Genomic DNA, 21,265 nt, shown 5'->3' with positions numbered 1-21,265 from the left:
TTTGTAGAACGCAGGTGGCACGTGCGGACCTGTGGCACGCGACTCTACGTCATTCATCCGTCGTCCTTATTAAAAAGAGACCAACACAAAACTGGCCCTTTTAAAAGAGACTCGACCCCATTGACCACCGCATGTTCTTCAAGCTAACAAATAGATTGAAATCACCAGTACAATATTGATATAATACCTTCTAAATACTCCATTGAAATTCTCTATACCCAGACTTCGTCGCCTCCAGGCTTAAATATAAGGCCAGGTGACCTATAAAAGGGTCAAAAGCCGTGCTCATAATATGAAAGTTTTATAAGCCAAGTGCGTATTAAATACGGGATTATAATATGATTATCACCAACATATGGAGGCATAATACAGTTTTAAGCTGATACTTAGTTCCCTATCAATATTTAAATACAGTCATTGATAGTCTATAACGAAACCTAATATTACTCACAAATCTTTCGTATAATTCAGGTTAATATTATTTATGACAGACCATTTATTTATTAGTGACAGATTGTTTATTTATATGATAAATGTGGAATATAAAATATATATTTAAGTACAGTTATTGATAATTATGATGAAACCTAATATTAAAAATCTTTCACAGAATTCGGCTAGATATTTATATTAATTGTGGAAGAATAATATTCATTAGACGTAAAATATAAAAAAAATATTAGATTCAAGACGGATATATAGAAAATAATTTTTTGTTTTTAAAAAATTAATCGATTAATACAAAAAGAATCAAAAACTGAAAAACTATTGCAGTAATTATGAAGAAATATTTATACTATTCATAAATGTTTCAGGCTATTTTAAAAAAAAATCTTAAATGGTTTCGTGCTACACAATTAATTTCATAAATATTACTAAAAGTATTTTTCTTCAAAATATCGCTAAAACAAAAATATGTCACTGTCGGTTATCATTAAGCTATGACCGATATAACTAAAATTTAAAAAATAAATTAATTCAATAGTCACATTCGCAGAAAACGGTATCCCTGTGTATTTTAAAATTATTTCATTTATAGATAGATGTTTGTCCTACTAATCTGCTCCAACCGGGCCAATGAAGACAATCATCACATTTGTAGACACCAGTATCGCTGTGTATTTTGAATATATAATATTCATTTATTTTAGTTATAGATACATGTTTGCATATTTACGATATTTTCAATTGTTTAAAAAATATATACAAAATATGAAAGTGTTTATTTGCTGTTGGGGTTTTGTAATCCGTAGAATATGCCAAATAAATGAATCAAAGTAGAACAAGTAAAAAAAAACACACACAAGCAAAGAAAACGAAAAACAGCACATTTCCAATTATCCGTGGAAACACTTTTTGAATAAATGTCTACATAAATGAATAAATGAATTACAAGAATTACCATTTGGGCTTGTTTATAAAATATTGTTTATAAAATATTGTTCATGAAATTGTATATATAAAATAATGCATATAGTATATTCTTTATAAAATATTGTTTATGAAATATTGTTTATAACATATTGTTTATGACATATTGTTTATGAAATATTGTTTATGACACATATTGTTTATGACATATTGTTTGTGACATATTGTTTATGACATATATTGTTTATGACATATATTTTTTTATGATATATTGTTTATGACATATTGTTTATGAAACATTGTTTATGACATATTGTTTATGAAACATTCTTTGTGACATATTGTTTATGACATATATTGTTTATGACATATTGTTTATAACATTGTGTTTATGACATATTGTTTATGACATATTGTTTATGACATATTGTTTATGACGTATTGTTTATGATATATTGTTTATAAAATAGTATATATAAAATATTGTTTATGAAATATTGTTTATGAAATATTGTTTATGAAATATTGTTTATAAAATACAGTTTATGAAATACTGTGTATGAAATATTGTTTATAAAAAAACGTTTATGAAATACTGTGTATGAAATATAGTTTATAAAATATTGGTTACAAAAACCTATTTATGACATATTGTTTATGATGAAATTAAAGTTAGGACTGACAGTAAACTAGGTGAATAGTATAACAAGTGTGTATAATGTTGCTCAGACATTTCTACCACTTGATAATATTATAACAACCACATCAAGTCCATTTTATAATATCGACATCTCTTATTCTTTTATTTCAAAAAAATTTTTTTTGCTGTCATCCCATTTAGAATTTATGAAAATAAACATTTAAGATTCTCTTTTAGTGGATTGAGATAAAGAGTGGCTTGGAGATATTGTTTAGTTTAGAGAGAAGACGTTGAACAGCCAACAGCGAGATCAATTTGATGGACAGCATCTTCTATAGAAATCTACCTGTTTTAACAAGAACAGTTGTTCGTGTTCTCAGGTAGAATGGATTGTTCTTGTTTAAAAGTCGATAGAGATACGAGGTAGTTATATACGTATAGTATCTACGTCCACATTTCAAGGTGTACTTCTTTCATTAACTATCCGACAGCAAATTAAAGAATTATCGAACCCATCGCTTGTTTTCTATAAAACTAAGAATGCCTACTGGCTGTTCAGTTAAACGATTGATATTTAGATAACGACATGTTCCTCTCTATATAGAAATCTTTTATTTTTGTCTTTTGAACAGTGTGGCTAATCACCATACGGTGTATTTTCTATTGTTCTAAATTTCTTTTAAAACTTTGGCACGAATCGATGGAAAACTTTATCAAAGATGATCGTCAATGTTGGTATGAAAATAAGACTTAGTTTGTGTAACTCGTGTTATTTTTTCCTCGGGTAGACATCTTTTAGTGAGTGGCTTATCCTTGGTCCCGCCCATAACAATTTATTATAATTTAATACTTCCTGCTATTCCACTTTTAACAAACTTCATATTGGTTAACTATTGTTTTATTGAGTATTGATTTAGAATCCCTGGAATAACCATTAAGCAAAATACGCACGTGCTTGCCTCAAGGGAAGGGGGGGGGGGGCACAGAGGTTTTTTTTCCCGGTGTCAGATTTACAATGGACCATAATACAAGTGTTGCAGCTAAACCAGAGCCCACAAAAAGGGTGTCCACGATAAGTGAAATGAAATGGGGTTTAACGTCCTACTGTTCTGCTCCGACTGGGCTAATGGAGACGAGCATACGCCATACAGTGTGCTATGAGGGAAATTTTGCCCGAACAGCGGCACTACGGCCTACTCTTATATCGAATTCCAACTGTCTAGGGATCTTTTACGTGTACGCCAATGTGTACACGGGACCTCGGTTTTTCGTCTCATTTGAATGACTAGACAGCTGTTCTTGTCAGGCCCTCCATCCTGCATCACTGACAAGGGGGAACCACGCCGGAAAATCTGGATGAACTTTCTCGGCCAATGCAGGGATCGAACACCCGACCTCCAGGCTAGCGAGTGAAAAACAGAAATACATACACAGAAATATTAGTAATAATAATAAAATATTGTTTTTATATTGAATTACATATGTATATGGGGGTACCATAATCGTTTCAGTTTCTAGGGTCTCCAAAGGTCTAATCCGACCCTAAGATGTTTCCATGGCTTTAGTAGGCTGAACAAAGTCATGAAAGACCATTGAAAAACGTCGACCTCTCGCTGAAAATTCGCCGAATAATTCAACAATCCATAACGTAATCGCAAAAAGAAAGTAGTAGTTCATCAACAGACTAGAATTACAAACTGAAAATTTCAGATTAGTTCCGATCAACCACGTTTACATCATCCAATAAATTATAGTGAAACGTTATCAAAGAAAGCGATAGCATAAACAGGAAATTAAAAAATAAAATAAAAGAAGTCTTCGCATAACGTTAAATTGTACTGAAGTATTCCTGATTTCTTTTTTACAATTTCCCGATCGGAGTAACAACCTTACGTTTAACATTCCGACCAATCTTACAGGCCATGCATCTTACGGACGAGTAGTCCGACAGAGTAAAGCCCCTTTTTATGTACGCATTCCCGCCGGCAAAGGTAAGGGGATCCGTTTCACGTTATACCATTAACAATCTGGGCAATCCGATAGACGATGCATCTGACAGACGATTAGTCCGACAGACGATGCATCTGACAGACGAATAGTCCGAGAGACGATGCATCTGACAGACGATTAGTGCGAAAGACGATGCATCTGACAGACGAATAGTCCGAAGTCCGATGCATCTGACAGACGATTAGTCCGACAGACGATTCATCTGACAAACGATTAGTCCGACAGACGATGCATCTGACAGACGAATAGTCCGAGAGACGATTCATCTGACAGACGATTAGTCCGAAAGACGATTAGTCCGAAAGACGATGCATCTGACAGACGAATAGTCCGAAAGACGATGCATTTGACAGAGGATTAGTCCGAAAGACGATTAGTGCGACAGATGATGCATCTGACAGACGATTAGTCAGGCAAACCATGTTTCCGATAGACACAATTATTAATCCGACAGAGTAAGAACCAGTTCCACCATGTAACAACCCGAGCAAGACCACAGAACCAGTTCTGCGATTCACATTCTGAGCAATCCGACAGACCATGCGTCTGAGAGATGATTAATCCGGCAGGACATGCGTCTGAGAGATGATTAATCCGGCAGGTCATGCGTGAGATTAATCCGCGCTAGCCAACAGAACCATTTCTACGTACAGCAATCTGAGCGAGCCGACAGAACCATTTCTACGCGCAACAATATGACCAGTAAAACAGACCATGCGTTTGACAGACGGGTAATCCGACAGACTAAAAACAATGTTTACGTTTGACAATCTGAGCAATCCAACAGACCATTAGGAGTTGTTGACAATTCTAATTGTCAAAAGATTTATTGGCCCGATATTTATTAAGAACATCCGAGTATTGAACATTACCTTTGAACTATTACAGCAGTATACAAATACTAAACTTACGCTATCTGTTTACCATTAGTTCCGCATGCGAACAGACACTAAGCTAGTTGACGGACATTTTAATTCCTAAATCGACGATTTTAGTCGAAATCACTAAGTATACTTCGAGAATTTTGAGAAGTGTTTATTCTTCTACCGGGGTGTGGGGGGGGCGAATGGTTAGCACGTGCGCGCTGTATCATAAGGCCTGTCATTGAATCAACTGGCGTCGTTTCGATTCCCCGGTTGTACGTGACAAGGAGTAGGGTCGCCTGTCCAAACTCGTGGGTTTTCTCCGGGTCATCCAGTTTTCTCTCACTGTTAAAGACCCCTACGCGCAAGCGAATTATTGAAATAAAATTAAACCATATGTTAGTCCCGAAATGACCTAGTTTGTGTCGAGTGGACGTTAAACCCCATCTCTCTCTCTCTCTCTCTCTCTCTCTCTCTCTTTATTCCTCTACCAGTTAATAAAATTGAAAATTTTTATTCATTGTTAGTGTGCATAACAGATGTGAAACGGAGTAGAGCCGCATTACAGAACAGTATACTAATTGTTTGGATATGGCGGCCATTCAGGGCAGAGGTCTATTCTCTAGTCTAAGTAGATATCTCACTGTGTACAGAATGCAGTAGACAGTGAGACATTAGTAGAAACAAAACGGCATTTTGGACCCCAACAGACACCAGTATAGAGAAAACGTCGTTTCAAATTGGCGACCACGACTGAAGACTCGATTGTCAATAAAACGGGATGGTCAAGTTGTAGAGCATTGATCCAGTAGTTTAATCTTGACAGGGAGATCAGGACTGAAGACTCGGTCGTCAATAAAGGGGTTTGGTCAGGCAGTATTTGACATTGATCTTGCAGTTGTATCTTGACGGAGTGTCGGGATTTCTCCGTGTCGTTTCGTTTCAATCTCTGGCCTTTAAACTATTGATAAAACTTGAAATCGTTTCGTCTTCCCCGACTCCAGTTTGATCATGGTATTGATAGATGTTTTATTTGACAAAATATCGAATTCAGATCGTGCTTTAGGACTAAGTTCGGTACAAATAGCCAACAAGTCAGATTGTTAGATTGTTTTCATCTTTCCCTCAAATAAACTCACGTGTTGTCAATGAGCAGATCGACTTGTAGTCTTGTGGTGGTTTTGTTATGGTAATCCATTAACCTGTGTTATCTCTCGTTCCCGACTTCTTCTTTCATCTCTCCCCGTTCACACGTTCCTGTCTTTACTCATCTGTTAGCTAACAATCATGTTATTCTAGAGAGATAGGGCGAGCAAGAGAGACAGGGAGAGCAACAGAGGTGGGGTGCTTAACGTCCACTCAGCACAAACTAGGTCATTTGGTACAATGTCAGGATGACGTCCTCTAGAACAGACATGGCGTCACCTAGAATAAAGATAATGCCGACATGATGTCCTCTAGAATATAAATGATATTAGATGATGTCATCTAGAATAGTAGAGATGATTTCATCTAGAATAGACATGATGTCATTTAGAGTAGAGATGGTGTCATCTAGAGTAGAGATGATGTCGTCTAGAGTAGAGATGATGTCATCTAGAGTAGAGATGATTTCATTTAGAATAGAGTTGATGTTATGTAGACACGGTGTCGTCTAGAATCGAGATGATGTCATGTAGAATCGAGATGATGTCATCTGGAGCAGGTTTGGTGTCATCTAGAATAGATTTGGCGTCCCCTAGAATAGACATTGTGACATATAGAAGCGTCCCCTAGAATAGAAATGACGTCATCTAGAATAGAGTTGGCGTCCTCTAGAATAGAAACTGTTTCATCGAGATAGAGTTGGCATCCTCAAGAATATATATGACGTCACCGAGAATAGATTTTACGTCATCCAGACAAACTGTTACGCCAAATTATATAATTATTCATATTTAAGTATTCAACATAATTTTAGCGAGTTCTTTTTCTTTGTATATTTTTTAGAATTTTTGCTTTAATGAAATTTCAATCTAATTCCTACTGCAGAACGTGATTCCCGCAATATCACAATAATATCACATCTAGCTATTAAAGATAATTGTAAACCAAAGGTCAACCAGTCTCACAAGTAAATATTATCATAAAATAAAGGAAATAAACACGCTTGTGTGTACTGGTTATTGTTGACTATCATATAATTATTTTTGATATGTCAACACGTAAAACCAAATAATGAAATGTATTTTGTTTGTTCGTGGATCTGTGTAAACTAAAGAACTACAGGGCCTTGAGTCAGTGGAGACCGTGGATTATGGCAAGTCTTAAAACACAAATTGATAAAATATGTTTTAATGTGAAACGTTTGGCATTCTGTTACTGCGTTAGTTGTTGTTGAAGGCACAGCACTCGGCTAAAACCAACAGATTACTTGTTATTTTCATGGGTTCTTCAAGATTGACGCGAACCTCTCACAATCAATGGAGCGAAGACGCGACAAGTTACCTGCAATTTGCACAAAATATTTGTATAAAGCAACCGTCATTTTTATTTACTTAAAAATCGATGGAAGGCAACATGACGTCAGGATAGCTGTCTAAGCCTTGGGCAATATACAGATAATTGGCCGAGTGAAAAAACATTATTCAACGGCATTGTTTCGCATCTGACAATACGAGGTATTACTGATATTATCTCCCGCGTTTTCTTTGCACGTTTTTGTATTTTATTCTATTAATAGACCTGACAGCTGAATACCTGTAAAAATGGCGAACGAGCTGCCAACAATACGCATCATAATTATAATATCATATTTAATTTTACAAACCGAACCGCAAGGTGAATTATACCTGTCTCTTTGACACTGGCTTTCTGATATTTCAATTCTGGGAAAATTACGCTTGGTGCCAAGTGGTGAGTCCTGATAATAGAATTAAATAAATATGGAGATAATAGTTTTATGAAGCGATCGAGCTCGAGTGTTATCAGAAGTAAAACCAACCGAATGACACACTCGGTACAATAAATCATGGACTTTTTTTAATCAATTTAATTTAAACTTCGTATTTCATTGGACATCTTTTACCTTTAGACACAATTAATTGGCAGCATTATCTGTTTTGTATTTTTCGTTTCGGAAAATATCTAATTTTTCCATTAATAAAATGTACTCAGATTGATTATTTAAGATTTAATTAAGAAATTAAATTCAAAATATCAGCTGTAGATAATTAATTAACTTGCAGAATTATTTCAGATGTTGTGAAGATCACGGTTGTACGTGACAAGGAGTAGGGTCGCCTGTCCAACCTCGTGGGTTTTCTCCGGGTCCTCCGGTTTCCTCCCACTGTTAAGGACCCCTACGCGCAAGCGAATTATTGAAATAAAATTAAACCATATGCTAGTCCCGAAATGACCTAGTTTGTGTCGAATGGACGTTAACCCCATTTCTCTCTCTCTCTCTTGTTAAGATCACTGTGCGTCATTTGGAGAGAGGGAGAAATGGGGTTTAACGTCCACTCGACACAAACTAGGCCATTTCGGGACTAGCATATGGTTTAATTTTATTTCAATAATTCGCTTGCGCGTAGGGGTCTTTAGCAGTGGGAGGAAACCGGAGGACCCGGAGAAAACCCACGAGGTTGGACAGGCTACCCTTACGTCATTTGGATTTTTCGTTTCGGAAAATATCAATTTTTTTTCACAATTAAAATGTAATTGAATTGATTATTCATCATTTAGTTTAGAAAACAAAATCAAAACATCAACTGTAGTTGATCTCCTGGCTTGGATCCATCGGATTAAAAAGAGGCCAATCAAAAGATTTTAGCACACAGAGATCCAGCTACTTCATTCCTCGAGAATAGATCTCTGTCCTAAATGGCCGCCATATCCATGAAAAATTAGTATACTGTTTTGTAATACGTGTCTACTTCCGTTTCACGTAGACAGACAGTCCAAGATTAGTATGAGGTAGACACATTTTCAGTTCATCTTTAAAAATACTGAACGCAAATTAACCTTTTTGGACTGGTATACCTTTGACATTATTGAAGTTTACAAGGGATTAACAACCCGTCAGATGACGAGCAGATTTTAAGTTTCAAATACCTTATCATTCCTTTCTACCCAGTCATAGTCCTTCCTATGTAATTCCATTCTACCGCGTCATATTCCTTATCATTCCTTTCTACCTCATCATAATCCTTCCTATGTCATTCCATTCTACCGCGTCATATTCCTTATCATTCCTTTCTACCTCACCATAATCCATCCTATGTCATTCCATTCTACCGTGTCATATTCCTTATCATTCCTTTCTACCTCGTCATAATCCTTCCTATGTCATTCCATTCTACCGCGTCATATTCCTTATCATTCCTTTCTACCTCACCATAATCCATCCTATGTCATTCCATTCTACCGCATTATATTCCTTATCATTCCTTTCTACCCCACATAGTCCCTCCTATATCATTCCTTTCCATGTCATTCCATTCTACTCCGTCATATTCATGTCCATGTCACCACATTCTATTAACTAAAGAGAGATGTCCACCATTAAAATCCCGTCTTAATTAGACCAGTCTGTGCAGAAAATAAGTACCTTAAATTTATTTCATTTCATGTCCTTTACACCATTAAAAACCTATGTTTTTACTTTAAATTTATTTCATTCCATTTGATTTACACCTTTAAAAACCTATATAACATTCCTCTTTATTACCTAGATACGCATGTCTCCAGTTACTCGGCCATTTCTCGTAGTATGTATTATATTTAAAAATATGTCCCAGGGATATTTCTTGTTTTAATTTAAATATATGGTGTATACCCTGTTCTTCTCAAGAGGTCGGGTGGGGGGGGGAGACTAGAATAATTAGCGTAAAAACTTTCAGTCATTTCTCTCCCTTAAAACATCCTAGGCGCCTAATTTATTACTAAATACCAGGTTTTTGACCAATTTTAGCGAGATATTTTTGGCGGGAGCAGATCTCCAGGCCATAAATCATTTTTGCTACAATGGGATTCCCTAATGGTGATTTATGGATGTATTCTGGTAAAAGGCTGGGCAACATTAATTTGGTTTCTGGTTATTAAAACTCTCCGCCAAACACGAAATATGAATTAATGTTCCTGTATGTATTTTGGGGATAAAAGATTCAAAATAGCGCGTGGTGTGTCTGCATCTTTCGGGAATAAAGGAGAATATTAGGATATCAATTTCGATATATCATGGTCCATGTCAAAGGTCATTAGTTATACTATAAAGAGGTAGAAAGAACATCCAAGTCTACTTCAATATTATTCAGGACATGGCTGCGTTTCCGCTTACGATCGAACGTAATAGGGTCGTTTAAGATCGAACGTAATAGAGAGATTTCAGCCTTACTTAAAGGAGCTAAACCGCCCGGATTTTGGTGAAATAAAGAATTGAATTACTTTGACTAGATGTCTAATTTCAATTATGGACGGGACGGGGAATTCAATATCCAATTAAGTCATTTACAAATTTTGTGACACCCCCACTCCCTGATTTCGGAATTCTTGCTTACCTCATTGATTAGCGTAAACGTAAAACAAATATTGGATTATGGGAATCGGAGATTGTTGGCCGTTTGCACATAGACCAGTTACTGACAGAAAGTCAGTTTTATGAATAATTTTCAATTCTTTCTAGAACAAATTTAATATTCATAGACAATTCGAAATTTGAAATGCGAAACATACTGGAAGCACGTTCTTTCTTTCTGCTAGAATATTAACACGTACTTGCGAACAGATCAACATAGCAAGTAGAATATTTCCACGCGCTTTGCACATGGCGCTCTTTAACACGTGACTGTCATGGGGGGATAATTTGTTAAAATGGGGAATATTAACGGTTTCTCATCATTAAAGATAACAACAAGGGCAATAAACATTTTCACACCAATCTGTCACATGATCAAATTTCATGAAAATAACTGGTTCAGAATAGTGGTTTATATTCAAATAACCATGTTCAAAGTTCGAGTTATTAAAAAAAATTCTTAATATTTAAAATTAATGCATTAGCGTTTGGTTAATAATGAAGAAACGGCTCACTATAGTGTGAGCTACCAATAGGGCACAGTAGACTCGGTATTAGTGCTATTCCTGAGCTAACAATAGGACACAATAGACTCGCTATTAGTGCTATTCCAAAGTGACCTCTAGTCAAATGAAATGGGGTTTAACATCCTACTGTTCTACACCAACTGGGCTAATGAAGACAGGCATAGGCCATACAGTGTCCTGGGGGAATTTTGGCCGGACAGGGGCGCTACAGTCTGCTCTTATATCGAAACCCAGCTTCAAAGTTACATTTTACGTGCATGCCAATGTGTACATGGGACCTCGTTTTTTCGTCCCATCCGAACGACTAGCTAGTCAATATTAGAACTCACATTTTTACCGTTTGTGCTTTAAAGCGGCATAAGAGTTTTGGAGATCTTCGCCTGGTGGTCAGTGAAATATAATCTAACTTGATTTGATCATGCAGTTACCCTCGGGGAGTGTTCCAAATAGTTTGTATGCCAGTCTGATTAAATTACAGATCTATATTTCGTTTCGTATTTTTATACTTTCGATGGCATACATGAAGATCTGGTCGGTTATAGTGGAAGGTCGCGTCATGGGTCATACCAGCGGTTTTTGACCCATTGACGTCAGACATTGATTAATCAATCAGTGTTGACGTTACTAGTGGTTTACCCACAGCTCCATGCACCGCATGCCAAGAACTCGCTCTAACAGACCGTTTCATTGGCTAATCTCTCAAATTAATCAGAACGCGGCTTGTATAACCACTCTACAAGATCATAGTGTAGTAAAGATGAATAAAACGAAATTTTGAATTATAAAAACGAAACGAAATGGAATCTGTGTTTTGTTTGCGTGTGAGATTTTGAACAAATCTGTAAATCCATTCGTCAGATATATATACGTTTTAAGATCCATTATAAATCAGACAAACCCACGGACATTGTAAGCTTGCCGTAAGCATCCGCTACGCTGTACAGTCCAAGATTTGTAGCGGACCATTGTTAGTATTTTCAATTATTGATTCTAAGGTTATTTTGTAAATCAATTTAAATACAAATATTTGATAATGTCGCTTTAAGCGGAAATAACGACTTGTCTGCGACATCACGCTAGGTCAATGCAGACGTTAAGCCCAACATCAAGTCCAGTCAAGGAAAGACGAATCTTGAAACAACGCACTGTAGCAAGATACAATATTTTGCATGAGGCCCTTGAAAACCAATATTATGAATATGTGAATGAAGAAAAAATGAATAATCTTCCAATATCTGATAACTTCACGGAGAATCCATTTTTTAAATAGAAAATTAAAACCGCGACTAAATTCGAAAGGAAAATTCTTTGCTTCGCTTTTTTTTTCTAGCTTCGATACAAAGATAAAAAAAAAAACCCGCTGACTTCTGTGATCAACCAGGCGAAGATGATTTTTTGACGTTGACGAAGATGACCAATAATTACGATTATAATTTTTATTATGTCATATCTTCAAATATTAAAAAAAAATACTTAAAACCTCTCGAATTATGTTGGGTTTTTTTCCTAAATATGTGTTTAAAAAAACTTAACATATTTTTTATTCTTCCTTTATTGATGAACACAATGATAAAATTACAAGTTTGGAGAAAATCATTTTCTGCGGCTAATTTTCTACAAAAAAATATCTCTGGAAGTTATACACCGTGTCCAGCTGTTCAATTTTCGTTATATTTTTCTTTTATCTATTGCGTTTTCTACCCCATTAAATTTTACAAGCGAAAATAAAAACTAAGATAAAAACTATATTATAACTACAACGCAGGACTTCTTTATCAATATATATTACATCCTTAAAACTATTTAACGATAAACTTCCTTCGTCAATTAGTTTTTAAATATGTCAAATTTGATAATCAAAACATAAAAACGGCTGTTGAATAGTTATTGACGGACGGGGTAGATCTATATCGGCAAATTAATACAGACTGAAATTTGACTTATAGCAGAACATAACAGACACAAAAGTAAGCCCATTGAGTGGTATGGGGCTGGTGGTAAGAGAAACTGCAGAAAGATATTATCATCATGGTTGCTAAATTCATTTAAAATTGTGTGGAGATAGCTAGCGGTCAAAATTATATGCGCGTAAGGTTTTTTGAATTTTGACAAGACTAAAAAATAAAAATCGGTGGCCTGGAACGTTACGACTACCTATTTTAGTTTCGCTTATCCAGTTGATAAAACCTTCTTCGGCGTAACTCACAATAGCTGAATCTTTTTGAGTTGTGGTAAGAAGAAATAGTCGATTTCAATGGATTTTATATGTTGATTTATTTTGCTGAATGACAACCGGAAGTCGTTGACAATTTAACATCTATTGATACGGCTAGTGTTGAGATATAACCGATATTATGTTCCACTGTCGACACAGTAAGTCAAAAATGAAACTATAATTAGTAAACAAATAGACTTCAGGTTAGTCTATCAAAACAAAAAGTGAATCCTACAGATCTTGTCCAATCACTAATATAAATATTACATTAAATCAACACAATTCAATTCTTTATTTCGCCCTGAATTAAAGATGCATTATATAAGATTTAGATAAAGAGCTGGTCGTTCTTGCTATAATAGTTTTAAAAAAAAATAGACGATGAAAAGGGAATATGTTAAAAATATCAGTCAAATTACTTCATTCTGAGTCGAGTCATTGCCGTCTGAAAAACAGTGTACCCTCGATTGTCACTGCTACCGTTGTTACGATAATAAATTATTTTTTTTTAAATTAAATTATTAAGTAGCAATCGTGTATAAATTCGTTGAAAATCAAAGGCGTCCGATGGTCTAGAGAGTCGATTATGGGCTTGGCATGTGAATACATGTCTAATTAATTATTTACAAAACATCTGAAGACGAATAAGAGATATTGTAGGGTTGACATAAAAATATTTTCAATTTTTTGTCATGAGCGCTGACAACAAAAATTCTCTTTGGATTTCCGATCGTAATATTTTTAAGAATAACTTAACCACCCTCTAGTTCAGAAATCTTTTAGGGTTGGCGTAATACATCAAAAAAATTTCCAATTGCGATTTGTTTTGTATTTTTGTCAAGAGCAGTGACAAGAGTTCCAATTCTAATCCCGATTGTAATGTTTTTAAAAGGACGGATAAAGCTAGTCTCGATATTTAACCGTGTTCACGGAACAATATGTTACGACAGATGAAATAAGACACGCACAAGAAACAAGCCATACGATACATGCGTTCAGGGACGTCAACACGATCTCAGAACTCGTTAAAAACTGGACCCGGGGACGTTCAACTAACAAACTACATCAGCGTCAAAGAAGACAGCTAATTTGTGTAGATTTAACTTGGAGAGAAAAGACAAGAGTTGCGTGTTCCTTGATACCTCATAGTATAAAGATTCGTGGCAAATTTTAATAGAAATCATACTAACATGCACGAACATTAACACGTGCACGATATCAGTCACATGATAAACTAACAAGGCCGTCGGAATAATTTGCAAATTTATGTGTTCATTAGTTTATAAATTAGTCCGGGGCAAGACCTGGAAGCCCATTTTGACTCGCAACACTAACAGCCCCCGCAGTAAAAAAATAATATGAATTTAGTTTCGACGGGCGTGGTGAACTTTGTAATATAAGATTAGAATCGTCTCCCCCTGGTTTTACAGATCATAAAATTATATAAATTATTAAGTAGACATTTATTAACATGGCAAGACCAACTCTCGATGCCATCTGATGGCTCCGATTTTAAGTAGATTAGAACGGTTTGGCCATTAAATGATTTAATTTAAAAATGGAGATGCGAGGCTAAGACTCGAATGACCAGTATGGCGGTTGTGATCAACTACAACCATTGATAACTTCGCTTAAAATAAAGTAATTTGAATGAAATTTTCAATATATTCATTTTGCATTATCTATTTTTGAAACATTATAGCGAGGACGGACAACTCTTTATCTAATTCTTACACAATGCCCCTTTAACTACTTTCATTTTCTAAACAATGTTTTAATTTACTTCAGATAAATTTCAAACCTCAAACGACCTATAATTCATTATTTAATATTTTTTTCCTCCTTCAAATTTGTTTCGCCATTCATTGTATCTCCTTGAATATTTCCGGTTGATTTTTACAAGAAATCGTAATCAGATAAAATGGAAATATTATTAATAGATAAAACATACAACGCTGAGATATTTTTATATAAAAAAACTCCTCAATATCTAACAAGCGTCAACGTTAACGTTAAATCGGGTGGCGTAAAAAAAACCTTGTAATTTTTATGCGGCCCGAAATAAGGAAGACGTTCCTTAAGAGAAAATTTGTTATGAGGGTTAATATTGAATCAGAGGCTCGTTTTAAATCAGTTTATCTGTTTTAGTTTTTTAGCGTAGATTTTAAGAACAACGGTTACTAATGTAATAAACAAAAATAAAAGGAAGGGAATTTGAATTTCTAAAATATTTTATTATAAAAATATAGAAATAGGTTTATAGTTATAACAATGGTCTTTTGGGGTTTGTTTATCATGTTTATCAGAGAGTTCAGGCGAAATTTTATCCTTGGATTTTGTCAAAAGAATGGAAACTAAATCCGATTATTCTGCAAGCGAGAAGTTCGTGGATAAAGCTAGCCGTGTCTTTCTATGAGAAGAAGATATGTTCAATATTTCAGACGACCATCTGTGTCTTTGCAAACACTCGACATCATAAAACATTACAATCTTCTAGGAACTTAACAAACCCAGAAAAAACCCACACACGGGTCTCTGACGAGGGTTTTATTTCATTTAAAGATTAGTGGGATCGCGGTCAACTCTATAGACTATTCAAAGATTGAAGAATATTCGCTGTTTTAATGTTAGATTATCTATAACCCGTCCCCAACAGATGAAAGACAACACTATGGTCCTTCTAGTATCAGTGTTAGTGAACAAATAACACTTAAAACTGAGATTAGAGTTCTTCTACCCCCAATCAGTCCACTTGACTACCACTCGCTTTTTTTCATTATATCTAAAATTATCAATCCCTTATACATTTGTACGCGGTGAACTTTTAAACTAAAAGCATTTTTTTCGTCCGATTGATCGTTGTGTGGCCTTTTTTTAAAAAAAAAAAAAATGGCTATAAATCGCCTGCTCATGGTTAAGAACATCTGATACCATTTCTAATTTATATTTGAAGTTTACATAGTTAAAACGTATTTAATTTACACATTTGTATTGTGACAAACGAAAAACGCCAGAATGTCACAAAAAATTACATGAACGTTAGGGTGTCAGACCATTGTTGAACGTATCGTTACAGAAATGCATAGTTTGGTGGTGGGTTTTAAAACGGCCAAAATCGCCTGGTAACACTTCTAATCTAAATGGGAAGTTCACACAGATAATTGCCAGAATGCTACATACAATTACATGAAAATTCGCATGGCGAGGACGTCTCTCTCTCTCTCTCTATCTATCTCTCTCTCTCTCTCTTTCTCTCAGACCATTGTTCACACAGATAATCGCCAGAATGCCACATACAATTACAAAAAAATTCGCATGGGGCGCAAATGTTTTGAAAGGCCGTTTGGGTGTCGGACCATTGTTGAACACATTGTTACATATTCCGTGATTTTTAATTAATTTACTTCCTAATTTCAGCTTTTATGCATTAAATATTTTATGGAAAAACAGGGAACCATAGCAACAACAGTCTTTAGACCGTAAGAACCGCAATTTAAATACTTGCTGGTTATTTAAACTCAAATTGACGTATCATGATAATTATATTTATTTACAGATAATCATCAATCATAATCTTGTCGGACGGAGCACCTGACAAGGACAGCTGTCTAGTCGTTCGGATGGGACGAAAAACCGTGGTCCCGTGTACACATTGGACGTGCACGTAAAAGATCCCTTGACAGTTGGAATTCTATATAAGAGTAGACCGTAGTGCCGCTGTCCGGGCAAAATTTCAGTCATAGCACACTATATGGCGTATGCCCGTCTTCATTAGCCCAGTTCGGAGCAGAACAGTAGGACGTTAAACCCCATTTAATTTCATTTCATTTCATTTTCATAATCTGTCGACAGGTAAAGTGAAAGCGGTATATGTAGTCATATTTTTGGCACAATATAACCCGGTTGGTGCTGACATGTTAATACCCACCATTTTATTTCTGCACCACCCGTCGTCATTAAACCCGGTTGATGCAGAAAAATAGGACTTTAAACCCAATTTCATTTCATATTAGGCCGTTATTGTACCGGAAGAAATACAATAGGAAATTCAGGACTGGTGTAAGCTATCTTTAGAAGATATTACTCAATATATACGTTTTACTTGTCCAGTATTTTCAACTAAGAGTCAAATAAAAAAAAAATGAATTAATTTAAACCTTTTCTGTTTGCAGTGGCGGATGCCGGATATTTGGTTATGGGGTGGGGGCACTCCGAGAAAATTTTAAAAAATCAGGCTGCGAATAGTAACATATAACGTAACCCCAACCAATAAAAAGCTCATATTTACACATTTCATATAAACAGAATAATAAGTGAATTTTTTTATACTGTATTGAATTTTACATAGGAAATAAATACAGCTTAAACAAGATCACCTTAAAACATTTCTTATCATAAATTATCGCACCATTTTATAAATTCACTTCAAATAATTATAGCACACTATTGTTAATTTCATACAACATTAATCGATTTATCTGCCGACTTGGTGAACAAGTTTGTGAATTTTTACATCACTCTTTATACACAGTGTTATAACAAGCGGTCGTGTTTTAAGTTTAAACGGATAGCAGCTATACCACACAGTGACGTACTGCCATCTTGTTTTGAATGAAAACAACGTAAAAACAACACGGTGTATATAACCCACAAAAAAACAAATATTTCATATTTGATACTACCTACCCATTATATTACACAATAGAACGGAAGTACGTGGCTCTCAAAACTCCTTACGGTGCCTCTTTCTTGTGTTTTAGACGGGTACAGTCCAAATTCATTCGATTCCCTCGCGTTATTTGTTAACAAGCACGACTTGACGTGTATGTCGTGCGCCATCGAGACAAGCAAACACTTTATTCGATCAAGAAAGGATGTTGAATATTGAACAAAGTAAAAAGTCGAAGTTTTCCGCGAGGATTTTCGATCTTTATTGCCTGTCGCCATCATCAACCCGACATTATACGCCGGTAGTCAATTTACTGATCGATTTCTGATTAAAGGGAAACAACTCCAATTAACAACCTCTAGTTTTTACGAGTTTCTAACAGTGATAAAAAATTATGTCACTCATCGCCAGACATTGTATTTTAATTTTTTAATTACTAGATTTGATCAGTCATACTATAGCGCCTTCTTATTAAAACCCCATATCAAATGTGTCAATATGAAAATGCAGAGATAACGGAAAGCGAATTTGCCAAGTTATTTGGGTCGAAGAAGTATGGATTTCTATAGCGCCATGTCTATGCAAAGCATCCATGAAAAGTGTTAAGTTATTGCAATAAAAAAAGAGAAAACCCGCTAAGAAAAAACCCAGAGAATTGACAACGACAACACTCATCCGACGACTTTTTACTTTTTAAATATTTTCAAAAATTCTATCGGCAGCGAATAGAGAGTTAATATTATATTTCATCCTTGCTCAGTGGTAATATCGACTGAGCTAACATTTACTGCGGATGCGTGGAGAGGTTGTGAAGTCGTGCGCTTTATATCATAAGGTCTGCCACGGGGTTGGCTCTACAAAGTAATATCAAAAATAGATTTATAATTTTATCGGCAGCGAATCGAAAGTTAATATTAAAGTAGCTAAGTCTCTAACTCAATATCATCCAAAGACTTCGACATTGAAAACACGAATTATTTGTCAATTTAACTCAACATTGATGTTCTGATCTTACCGGGAAAAGGTATGTTTCTGGTATCCAATATTTAAGACAAAATAAACATTTTACTATTGGTACACGAATCGTGTACCATAATGCGTTTATGTGGCATTTGTGACAAGGGAATCGAAGAACGGGGCTAGATATATTCTTATCTGGAAAGCATGCGCAATAAATACTATCGGCGAAGACTGGAATAACCAGACGCTAGAGATTGCCACTCGATTGAGACACTGGTGTATTTCGCCGAACATAACTGATTTTGAATTCGAGTAAAAACGGAAACGATTGAATGTAAATCAGTTTATATACATTTATATCATATTTATATATGCGTTGCGACCCATTTGTGTCAATTTCTGGGTCCCAAATATTAGCGATTTAGCTCCTTTAACTCTATTGCACCCCCTAGTGACAATCTACTGTGGATGGATTGGGATGCAGGATAGTCGAGGGATGTACATCATGAGATTTGGATACGATCTGGGGCCTGTTTCACGAAATTTTAACTAAGATAAAATTCAAATTTTAGTAATTTGATTGGATAATATTAGGTTGATTTTAGTGCTTAGCCAATCAAAACGGAAGTATCTACTAAAATCTGGATTTTATCTTTAGTTAAGATTTCGAGAAACAGGGCCCAGGGGTTGCAAAAATTCTGCCTTGTGCGCGAAACACGACCCTAATACAATTGTTTATAAGATGGATAATACCAAATAAATCTATGATGACAGACATTCAATTCCTTAACGATAAGCATATAAGAAATGAAATGGGTTTTAACGTCCTTATTGGTCTGCTCCGACGGGGCTAATGAAAACGGGCATACGCCACAGTATACCATGCGATACATTTTGCCCGGACAGTGCTGCGGCTTATTCTTATACTGAATTTCAACTGCCAAGGGATCTTTTACGTGTACGCCAATGTGTACACGGGACTGCGGTCTTCCGTTCCAGCCGAACGACTATACGTTGTCCCTTGCCAGGCCCTCGACCCTGCACCACTGACAAGGGGGAACCGCGCCGGAAAATTCAGTCGAACTTTCTCGGTCAACGCAGTGATCCGACACGGGACCTCCAGGTTAGCGAGTCAATGTCTTACTCACTGAGCCACCGTGGTTCCCAATACAATTAAGTAGCTTTGAAACTTTAGTTGATATTAGTAACAACATAGTCCTCATAAATTGTGAACAGTCTTGCACGCCTCAATTACGTCAAGAGATACTACTGGAATGTATCGAGTAATACCGATTCAACATCGTAAAGTACGACTCGTACTAATAGTGAAATGTTGTCGGAGAGAGAGAGAGATGGGATTTAACGTCCACTCGACACAAATTAGGTCATTTCGGGACTAACATATGGTTTTAATTTTATTTCAATAATTCGCTTGCGCGTAGGGGTCTTTAGCAGTGGGAAGAAACCGGAGGACCCGCAGAAAACCCACGAGGTTGGACAGGCGACCCTACTCTTTGTCACGTACAACCGTGGATTCGAAACCACGCGAGTTGACTCAATGACGGACTTTATAATTCAGCGCACACGTGCTAACCATTCGGCCATTCAACCCCCGAAATATTGTCGGTGATATCAGTATCGTGGAATCGGACGTTAAACAAAATCAACCAGCAAACAAGTAAGCAGCTGAGTTGGTTCTCATTGGAATACCAATGTCTTGTTAGAATATGTCGCATCCGGAATGCACATATAAATTTACAGTCAGTATACGTCTGTTTCGTATCAGAGTGGTTTTAGACAAAACCAAATATTGCTATCGTGGGTTTTATTTTTGTCAATATCTTCTAATTTTGCCTTAAATCTAACACGAGGAATTGTACAGTTAGTATTTTCAAATATTTGCAAGGCACTTTCCAGGCAATCTTGTTCATATTCCACGTGTTTTGTATTTGAAATATTCTATCCAAAAGACATCAATCAAACTCTAATTACTTGCCTTGATAATCAAATAAATTAGACTCTTAAGGTGACAAACATGAGTAATTTTACAGTCTAATAAATGGAGTTGCGCCACTTCTCTTTTTATACAGGGGAATTTTGGCAGCGATGTTTGTTTTTTCTATTAAAAAATTGGATGTTTAGTATCAGGTTTATTCACATTTTCAATTTTAGAACCCGTCCTTATCAAATGGACACTGTACACCATTAATTTCCCCCAATGAATTTAATCTTAATACATGTCTCGTTGACTTGCTTTGACGCTTTCTACCACAGACGGAGTAACACCTTGCAACCTCTTGCTCAAAAGCATGTAAGAAGTTCATCATTGAAATATTGAGATAGATAAACTGGAAGTAGCTTATATATAAACATATCCGCCCGTCATTGCAATGTAACCTACAGCCTCTGAACTCTCTTATCCTTCCGCCTCACAATCATAAACATTCACCAAAACC

At 35.7% G+C, this 21,265-nt stretch overlaps 1 long non-coding RNA gene across 1 annotated transcript in view; it reads right to left on the bottom strand.

The window, feature by feature from the left end:
* The window catches only part of LOC126825287 (uncharacterized), a 35,572-nt gene extending 17,535 nt beyond the window's left edge, over window positions 1–18,037 (bottom strand). The window contains exon 1 of the long non-coding RNA XR_007681863.1: window positions 17,867–18,037. This is a non-coding gene — a long non-coding RNA (uncharacterized LOC126825287). The remainder of the gene's footprint in view (window positions 1–17,866) is intronic.
* Between the last annotated feature and the right edge of the window lie 3,228 nt (window positions 18,038–21,265).

The sequence above is a fragment of the Patella vulgata genome, chromosome 6 (assembly GCF_932274485.2).
Source record: "Patella vulgata chromosome 6, xgPatVulg1.2, whole genome shotgun sequence".
Taxonomy (NCBI): domain Eukaryota; kingdom Metazoa; phylum Mollusca; class Gastropoda; family Patellidae; genus Patella; species Patella vulgata.
Note: the sequence above shows the minus strand (reverse complement) of the source record. Positions and strands in the feature narration are given on the sequence as shown.